Genomic DNA, 10,381 nt, shown 5'->3' with positions numbered 1-10,381 from the left:
AGGCTGTCCTGGGTTTAAAAAAAAAAAAAAAAAGGCACTGGCCATACTCTAGCCACGGTTTGTTGCAAAAGACAGACTGATGGACTTGGAAGCGTCTTTGTTTTTAGCCTGTGAATTCCAGCCTGCTTTAGCTGATCCATATGTTCCCCTTTATGGGTTTTTACCATTTTGATGACTCTTAACAATAGTCAAAACACTTGAGATCTGAACCTTCATTTAATTAACCCTCATTACGCCATGAAAGCGGTTTTTCAGTCCGGATTCTCCACGTGGGAAAATAAAAGTTCTTTTTTGTGAAGATTCAACTGGCTTAATTTCCAGGCACATTTTCCTCCACGAGTCTCCACATTTGTCTACCTTTAATTATGATTGTTTTTCCCCCCAGCCCCCCCCCCATCCAACATTTTGTTCTGTCTTTCCTTCAGGAAAAAAGAATGCTGTTTGCTTTAGATAATGATTGCATAGCTATGTTAAAATTATGAGCACCAAGAAACCATTGTTGGGGGGGGAAAAAAAAAGAGAGAGAGAGAGACACTCCACGGTGGAAAGGAGATGTCATTTTTATCCCCTGCTGTTGAGGTTTTGTCCTTGCCCTCCCTTCCTCCAGCACACTCAGCCAAGAATGCAAACCACATTCCTTCCAAAGGCGTGTCAGGTTCCAAGGCCTGAGTGAGGTGGACCCGGCGGCGAGGCGGGTGGTGAGGGTGGCGTTTTTTTCTTTCTTTCTGGTGTTTGCAAAAGGCAGCTGGTTGCTAAGCAGTGGCACCGAAGGCTCAGTCAAAGCGGAATTGTGGGATGGGGCAGCCAGGCCAGGCCGAGGTGAGTCAGCAGGGATTCAGGAGGCCCTGCAGGTGCCAGGGAAGGGAAGCCGGGCCCCGGCGGGCGCTTGGCAAGGCTAAAAGTCTCCATCCCAAAGTGAAAATCCCGGAGTGGCAACCTCCTCCGCAGGAGACATTCCCGGGGAAGAGATCCTGACTCAGCTCCCTTCCTGAAATGCACTAGCTGAAGTGGGAATTCTGCTTTTTTGAACCCAGGAAAGCAGGAGATTAAAATGAACACCCGATTAACGAATAAGGAAAGTAAAAGAATTTGATCTTGCAGAGTATATGTAGAATATATGTGCTGGAGAAGACTCCTGCGAGTCCCCTGGACCGCAAGGCGATCCAACCGATCAGTCCTGGAGGAGATCAACCCCGACTGCTCTTTAGAAGGCCAGATCCTGAAGTGGAAACTCAAGTACTTTGGCCACCTAATGAGAAGGAAGGACTCCCTGGAGAAGAGCCTGATGCTGGGAAAGATGGAGGGCAAGAGAAGAAGGGGACGACAGAGAATGAGGTGGCTGGATGGAGTCACTGAAGCAGGAGGCGTGAGCTTCAATGGACTCCAGAAGATGGTAGAGGACAGGAAGGCCTGGAGGAACGTGATCCATGGGGTCGCGATGGGTCAGAAACAACTTCGCAATTAACAACAACACATATGTACAAGCTCCCTGTTGTGCCTAACTTTGGAACGTTTCTGCGTGAGAACATTTCCTTCCTCCCTCCCTCCCCGTTCTTCCGGAAGGGGATGAGATTAAGCCTGGCCATATTTAAGAGAGGGCTCTAATAACACAGGTCCCCTGAGATGGATGCGGTCCGGGAGCATAATGTGAGCTTGCCCAGTGAGTGCTTTCACGAACGTCAAACAGCTTTCTGGTTTTAAGATTTCTCTGTAGGCAGGCTGGCTTTTCTTACACAGTCCACTTTCTGCCACTGTTTGCCTTGGCAATACTTTCTACCTCTGACTTCCACAAGAAGGCACGTTTTTCAAGCTCCATCTCAGAGCGGTTCCTAGATGGGGTTTTATTTCCTCAGCGGTGATTTCTGCTGATAAGGGAAGGAAGTTTCTCAACTCTGCTCTCTCTTGGGACATGTCGGAAAGAGGGTTGGTCGGTGGCCGGTCTTTAGTACAAAGTATTAGGGGTGGGAGGGTGGGTGGAGAAAAACCACCGTGGCTGGAGCAGCAGGAGTGAGCTGTGCCCTCTGAAAAAAAAAGGACACGGAGGGCCGGAGGATCTTTTGTTTAACTCCGACCTCCTGTTTTTTTGTCCGAGCTGACAAAGCATTCACAATCACGGGGAATTTAGGCTTGAATGGGGAAGCTGGTTCCCAGCCCAGCACTGGCCGTCGGCAGCAAGGCTGCATTATCAGCTGAACCTGATGAGGTTGGCATTTCCCTTTCATCATAGGCAGGAAGTTCAGGGGTCATGGGCCTGGAAAATACTGGCCGGCCGGCTGTTTGATCAGAGGGTGGATTAAGGGAGGGAGGGAGGGAGGAAAAGGAAGGAAGGAAGGAAGGAAGGAAGGAAGAATGTAAAAAAACGCGATGTAAAAAGGATGTTGAGACTCTAGAAAGAACGCAGAGAAGAGCAACAAAGATGATCAGGGGACTGGAGGCTAAAACATATAAGGAACGGTTGCTGGAATTGGGTATGTCTAGTTTAAAGAAGAGAAGGACGAGGGGTGACATGATAGCAGTCTTCCAATATCTCAGGGGCTGCCCCAAAGAAGAGGGAGTCAAGCTATTCTCCAAAGCACCTGAAGGCAAGGACAAGAAGCAACGGATGGAAACTGATCAAGGAGAGAAGCAACCTAGAACTAAGGAGAAACTTCCTGACAGTGAGAACAATTAGCCAGTGGAACAACCTGCCTCCAGAAGCGGTGAATGCTCCAACACTGGAAGTTTTTAAGAAGAGACTGGACAGCGATTTGTCTGAAATGGTGTAGGGTTTCCTGCCTGAGCAGGGGGTTGGACTAGATGACCTCCAAGGTCCCTTCCAACTTTACTATTATTATTATTATTATTATTATTATTATTATTATTATTATTATTATTATTATTATTATTATTATTATTATTATTATTATTATGGAAGGAAGGAAGGAAGGAAGGAAGGAAGGAAGGAAGGAACCTCTCCCTGCTGTTGGAGGCTGCTCTGCGCCCACGCAGACCAAGGCCACCGTCTGCTTGCAATTGATCAGCTGTGCTCTCCGTGAAAGGAGTGAGAATCCAAGTCTCCTATGCCAGTCAAAGCCAAGCACCAGGATTGTGACTTTTGCCCGGGGTGTTTTGCGACAGCGCAGGGGCTTCACAAGATGCAACACAATGTTAGAGAACTCCCTGAGCGAGACAGGGTTGCAAGGATCCTCATTCAAACGCAAGGCGTTTTTTTTTTATAGTTTATAGTTACCCCGGAAAAAGAAGTATTCAAGAGTTGCCTTTCGACGAGATGGGCGGCCCATCAGTCTAATAAACAAACAAACTTTTGCGGGCGCTCTGAAAGAGGAGCGAAGCGGGAGGAAAGCCGGAAGGTGGCGGGAGGCGGCAAGGAAAGAAGCCGAGTCCCCTTGCAGTGAGCCCATCCTTCAGCAGAAACCCAATTCTCAAGCTGAAAGATGCACCGTGTTCTGCCCCGCTGTGCTCCTCCCGGATGAAAAAAAAAAACGAGAGGAGAACTGGGGAATTCCTCCTTCAAGCAGGTGCCAGGAAGTGCACCCCACGTTGCTGAGCCCCGGATAGAGGGGGATTATTAGCAGCTGCTGGCAATAGACGCCTTTCCGGGTTGGAGTCCCAAGCAGGTGTAATTAACAGTGGAGAAGAGTTAGGTCCCCTCCCTGGCTGAGACCCAGCCTCTCCCTTGAAGTATTGTTAGGGGTGGGGTGTGTGTGTGTGTGTTTGCATTTGTTTGTTTGAGCAGCATGTGGCCTCCTTTTATCCCGTTTTCGGAGAAATGCTTCAAAACAGACCTTCGCATGAATCAAACACGGACAGTGCCCTTTAAGGAGTATTGTCAGCCAGTTCAGAAAAATAACCGTTTTTCAGTAGCCCCCTCTTAATTCGCCGATCAGCACATTGATCGGTAAAACACAAAGAGGGATTAATAATGAAAAGTCTGGTGAAAGAGGACGGCGCTTTGGGAAGACAGCCAAAATGCATCCGCATCTCGGGAATAATCTCGCGAGGACATCCACAGGAACGAAGAGAAATTTGGTCTGGGTCTCCCGGTGCTTGGACTCCTGACTTCTGCGGAAACTGACAGCCATTTTCTGCCGTTGACATCCTGTCCAGAGTCTTTTGACACAGGCTGAGCCGTAGAGGCTGGCAATTGACTTGCCCTGCCTGGCATTGCCCGCCCTCCTCTGGATTCAGTCGAAGAAGCTCTACCAAGCTCAGCCAGCAGTTTCCATTGGGGGCGACCAGCGGCCTCTCTCCCTTTCCTTCTCCTCCGACTTGGGCTTATTAAGGAAAAGGGGGCTCCTTTCAGACACAACAAAACAAGCCAATGATTGTGCCTTGCTGGACCACCTCTGTTTTGCTTCACTCGCCCCTGAAGTGGCTAAGTTGCCGTTGTTTTCTCCTCCTTGCTGGAAACCTCCATTTGTGTGCTGGGGCCGATCCGGCTTGCGTCGGCCCAAGTTAGTGGGCAAGAAATGGGCGTAGATGTGAAGCCGGGAGGCCTGCTAATAACAGATCAGGCACCCGGCCCTTGGTTTGCTGACGTCATTCCTCAACTTTCTACGACAGGTTGTCGTTCAAAGAAAGCCTTCCTCTAAGCCTGAAGGCATTCTGTCCCGTCCAGTTGCTGTCCCGTCGTGTTTACAAAGCAGAGGAGAGCAGAGCCATCCGTCAGGTTTGAGGTTGTCCTCTGGCTCCCTCGTCCACGTCCCCACCCAGGCCTTCTAGCATGGGGCGAAAGGAGCGATGAGTCAGGCTGCTGCCCTTGGGTTTGTAATAATAATAATAATAATAATAATAATAATAATAATAATAATAACAACAACAACAACAACAACAACAACAACAACAAACAACAAACAACAAACAACAACAATAATAATAATAGTAAAGTTGGAAGGGACCTTGGAGGTCATCTAGTCCAACTCCCTGCTCAGGCAGGAAACCCTATACCATTTCAGACAAATGGCTGTCCAGTCTCTTCTTAAAAACTTCCAGTGTTGGAGCATCCACAGCTTCTCGAGGCAAGTTGTTCCACCGGCTAATTGTTCTCACTGTCAGGAAATTCCTCCTTAGTTCTAGGTTGCTTCTCTCCTTGATGAGTTTTCATCCATTGCTTCTTGTCCGGCCTTCAGGCGCTTTGGAGAATAGCTTGACTCCCTCTTCTTTGGGGCAACCCCTGAGAGATTGGAAGACCGCTATCATGTCCCCCCTCGTCCTTCTCTTCATTAAACTAGACAGACCCAATTCCAGCAGCTGTTCTTCATATGTTTTAGCCTCCAGTCCCCTGATCATCTTTGTTGCTCTTCTCTGCACTCTTTCTAGAGTCTCAGCATCTTTTTTACATCGAGGTGAGTCCAACCCCTTGCTCCAGCAGGAAACCCTCTAACATTCCAGACAGGTGGCTGTCCAGACTTTTCTTAAAAACCTCCAGGAGAGAGAAAGGAGAGCCAGGCTGGTCTAGGTCTGATCCAGCCTAGCTCCGGCACGATCTTAGAGCTGCGCGTGCAGGACAGTAAGCATGGACAGAGTGCCTTTTCTCTTATACCTTCACTCCCCAGAAGCCAGGGAGCGGGGAGCAGGTTGTTTTGGTTGAGGCAAATATCTGTGGAGGCAATTCTAGCAAGTCATTGCTCTGGCCTTTCCACCAGGGAGGCAGAAAACAAAACAAGAAAGGATTTTTACTCACACACGGTGCTTTGTAATCCAAGGGTTAGGAAAACAACATTTTGTCCGATCAGATAAAAAAAGACAGCATTGGTCACACTGGCAGATAACTTACATTTGACCTCTTTGGGAGTTCATTACCATGAACCATGGTCTTCTTTTGGACCACTAGTGAGGATTAGGGGTTGGGGTACTATATCACTTTACCACTTTACAAGGCCTTGGTAAGGCCACACTTGGAATACCGCATCCAGTTTTGGTCACCACGATGTAAAAAAGATGCTGAGACTCTAGAAAGAGTGCAGAGAAGAACAACAAGGACGATTAGGGGACTGGAGGCTAAAACATATGAGGAACAGTTGCTGGAATTGGGTCTGTCTAGTTTAATGAAGAGAAGGACGAGGGGGGACATGATAGCAGTCTTCCAGTATCTCAGGGGCTGCCACAAAGAAGAGGGAGTCAAGCTATTCTCCAAAGCGCCTGAGGGTAGGACAAGAAGCAACGGATGGAAACTAATCAAGGAGAGAAGCAACCTGGAACTAAGGAGAAACTTCCTGACAGTGAGAACAATTAACCAATGGAACAGCCTGCCTCCAGAAGCGGTGAATGCTCCAACACTGGAAGTTTTTAAGAAGAGACTGGACAGCCATTTGTCTGAAATGGTATAGGGTTTCCTGCCTGAGCAGGGGGTTGGACTAGATGACCTCCAAGGTCCCTTCCAACTTTACTATTGTTGTTGTTGTTGTTGTTGTTGTTGTTGTTATTATTATTATTATTATTATTATTATTATTATTATTATTATTATTATTATTATTATTATTATCCCAGTTGTGCTGATCCAGTATGGTTAGCTGTGGGAGCCAAGAGGTCAGCTTGGCAGGAGATGCAGGCAGGAATCTTGAAGCTGTTGGGTTCCGGATGGAATAATCAGCTCCTAAGGCCTCTTTCTTCCTCCGGATGGAGAACTTTGCCCCTTTGGGGGGAGGGGTTCCTCCTGAATCCATCGCTAGCCAGGCCTGTTTTTCCACGAACAGGATGGCACTTATTGGAACTGGTTGATGAGAAAGGTGCCACATCTTTTAAAATGCAGATTTGTTGTCTTCCTTGCCAACTTTTGACCCCAGGAATATTTCAGGAGCTTGCAGGTTTCACTCCCGTTAAAAGCGATCCCTTGGATTACTGGGATTCTCCAGAAAGAAAATGGCTCCCCGGGAAGGGATGGGAGAAGAGAGGGGCTTTTCCTGGCTAAGAGGGGAAGGGGGTTTCCTTCCGTGGGGACTGTGCAGAGTCTTGTCCTGTCCTGCCAGGCCTTGGCTGGAAGAGGAGGCGAGTTCCAGGGAGGGAGGCTGGCCAGACGGGTGGGTGGGTGGGTGGGTGAAGCTGGCTCCCCGCTAGAAATACCACTGTAAATACGTGTCTCCTCCTGGGAAACATGCCACAGATAAGGAGGCTTGCGCCGTGCCAAAAAGCTGACTTTGGCTGCCCCTGCTTTTGACAGCCCTCGGTCGGAGAGGAAGCTGGGATGCAGCTGGCAGGAAAAATCTGCATCTTTACCCTTAACCGAGGTTAAAGGTAAGGAACGCAGTTTCCAAACATCGGTTTGTAGTTTCCTCCCAGTCCCTTAAATAATAATAATAATGATAAAGTTGGAGGTCATCTAGTCCAACCCCCTGCTCAGGCAGGAAACCCTATACCATTTCGGACAAATGGCTGTCTAGTTTCTTCTTAAAAACTCTCAGTGCTGGAGCATTCACCGCTTCTGGAGGCAGGTGGTTCCACTGGTTAATTGTTCTGACTGTCAGGAAGTTTCTCCTTAGTTCTAGGTTGCTTCTCTCCTTGATGAGTTTTCATCCGTTGCTTCTTGTCCTGCCTTCAGGCGCTTTGGAGAATAGCTTGACCCCCTCCTCTTTGGGGCAGCCCCTCAGATATTGGAAGACTGCTATCATGTCCCCCCCGCGTCCTTCTCTTCCTTAAACTAGACATCCCCAATTCCATCAACCGTTCCTCATATGTTTTAGCCTCCAGTCCTCTAATCATCCTTGTTGCTCTTCTCTGTACTCTTTCTAGAGTCTCAACATCTCTTTTACATCTGTGGTGACCAATGATCAGGAACGATTAACTCTTAAAAAGCCAGGAAACCGGATCCCTAGCAGAGCCCAGGACGTTTCAGCATTAGGGTAGCTGGCATCCTTAGAGTTTCCCCCACTCTCCCTTCTTGAACTTATCCAGCTGTTTTCCTCCTTTGTTGGCTGACTGAACGGGAGGCCACAAGGGCATGCTGCCGCCTGGATGGTGGCTATTACTGGACAGCAGGCCCGGTGTAGCTTGGCTAGCTTATAGGAGACATCTGGAAAACCCCTTTTTCGCTTTCAAGCACTTCCTTTGTCCCTTTGCTCACCTGACTGCTGGTGGAGGCGTGCCCCTGGGCTGGAGAAAGAAGAATTGCTCTGGGCCATTTTAGGCTCATTGTTTCTCCCAGGACAAATTGGAGGGACTTCCCCCCCCCCCCCGTTGCCCACAATCACGCCTTCCAGATCAGAGTTAGATCCGCTGGTTCACCATCGCTCCCGTCTCCCCCCTCCATGGTTGGCCTGCCACATTCCTTCCATTCCTTCTCAGCAGAGCAATCACCCCAGTTACCAAACGTAAAAAAAATGTTAATTTTTTTTTTTATGCTGAAGATAGATAGGAAGCCAAGCAATCTGATGATGACCCTCTGACTGAGGCTAGGCCTAGGGACTGGCTGCACGGGGAGTAGCCAGGAGAGCCTCAGCCCAGCTACTCAAACAACATCAAAGGACGGGGTGGCGGGTGTTTGCTGAGTAAGAAAAGTTCCTCCCAGGAAAGACTGGGATTAATTGCCTGGCGCGCGCGCACACACACACACACACACACACTTCTGAGGCTACCCCAGCGATAGGAAGGAGGTGTGTGTGTGTGGGGGGGGGGAGGTAATAGCAGCTTAGCCCCAGAGGAGCACCGGCTGAGCATCCAGGAAGGCCCCCACCTTTTGCCCCCTCTCCATGGAGGGCAGAAAACCCCTGGCTGAACTACTCCATGGAGCTGGAACTGCCTAAGGGTGTCAGAAAAACCGAGGTGACCCACCCTGAGGTTTGCTCTTCTTTTACACAAGGCTTGTGGATTTAATCCGGGGCGGGTGCTGCTTTTGCAGTTCTCGGGGCACCTCTGGTCTTGCTGGATTCACCCGGGCTGGCTTGAGACATTCCCAAATATTCCAAGCTCTTTGGCCCTCAGTAACTTAAGAAAGTCTCCTCCCCACATAGAATTAACATGGTTTTTCCTCTGTTGTTGTTTGTTTTCCGGCGATTTCTCTTGTCTAATCCATGTCTGCCTGTCAGCATATGTTGATGTGCATGAACAGTGCCAAGTATTTTTCCATATTTGGTTGATTAATTAGATTTATTTCCTGCCTTCCTTCTAAGGAGACGGCTTTGCCCTTTCTCGCTCTCTCTCGGTCATATCCGTGCTTCCTTCATAAATCGTGAGAGCTTACAGCGGAATAAGATGGGCAGCCTTTTCTAACAACAGCTGACTCTGGAAGGCAGCCGGATGTAAGCACAGGTCGTCCTCGACTTACAACCGTTCATTTAGCGACCGCCCGAAGTCACAACGGCATTGAAAAAAGGGACTTAGGATCCTTTTTCACACGTACAAAAGCCTCCCCGCGGTCACGTGATCAAAATCCAGACGCTTGGCAACTGACTCCTATTTATGACAGTCACTGTGTCCCGGGGTCAGGCGGTCCCCCTTTTGCAACCTTCTGACCGGCAAAGTCCACGCGGAAGCCGGATTCACTTAACAACCGTGTCACTCACTTAACAACTGCAGGGATTCACTTAGCAACCGTGTCACTCACTTAACAACAGCAGGGATTCGCTTAGCAACCGTGGTGAGAAACATGGCAAAATTCACTTAACAAATGTCCTGTTTAGCAACGAAAATGTTGGGCTCAACGGAGGTTGTTTTTTCCCCCCTCTCTCCTCTGTTACTACAGAAAAGGGTGTCCCTTAGGCCCAGGAGACGGCGTAATGAGAAAGGAACCGGCTAATGCCGGTTGGGGCTAATGGTAGGTGGGTTAATCATCAGTCTGATGGGTGAGCAAAGAACTGGAGGTGCCCTTGCGTGGCGGAGGGAACGGGGAGCAGAGCTAGTTGGATCTCACCCTGGCTGGACAAGCTCTTCTTGGCAGCCCCTTTGAGCCATAATCCCCGGAGGAGAGGGGAGCTCTTGAAGAGTCAGGAGGGAGGCCAGTTCCCGGGGCACAATTCGGCCCTTAGCGTTCACCCAAGCAGATCCTTGGTCACTCATTTACTCACCGCTTCTCCGTGGGACACAGAGCAGAATGGGAGCCCTCCGTTCAGCCCCACAAAATGCAGGGGTGGGTGGGGAAGTTGCAGCCTCTCTCTCTCTCTCTCTCCCACGCGCCCGGTAGCTTTTAGCTTTTTGACACAGGGGTTGTTCCGCTCACTAAACCCTTGGGTGTTCCTTTCCCCCAGGAGAAGGGTCATGAGCTGGTATTTCATATTCTCTCTCTTTCTCTTTCTCTTTCTCGCTCCCTCCCTTTCCCTCTCCCTCCCTCTCTCTCTTTCTCCCCGTCTCTCTCTTTCTCTCTCTCCATCCCTCTCTTTCTCTCTCCCTCTCCTTCTCCTTCTCCCTCTGTCTCTATATCTCTCTATCTCCCCCTCTCTCTTTCTCCCC

The sequence above is a fragment of the Protobothrops mucrosquamatus genome, unplaced genomic scaffold (genome assembly GCF_001527695.2).
Source record: "Protobothrops mucrosquamatus isolate PMUCROS unplaced genomic scaffold, P.Mucros_1.0 scaffold4598, whole genome shotgun sequence".
Lineage (NCBI taxonomy): Eukaryota > Metazoa > Chordata > Lepidosauria > Squamata > Viperidae > Protobothrops > Protobothrops mucrosquamatus.
Note: the sequence above shows the minus strand (reverse complement) of the source record.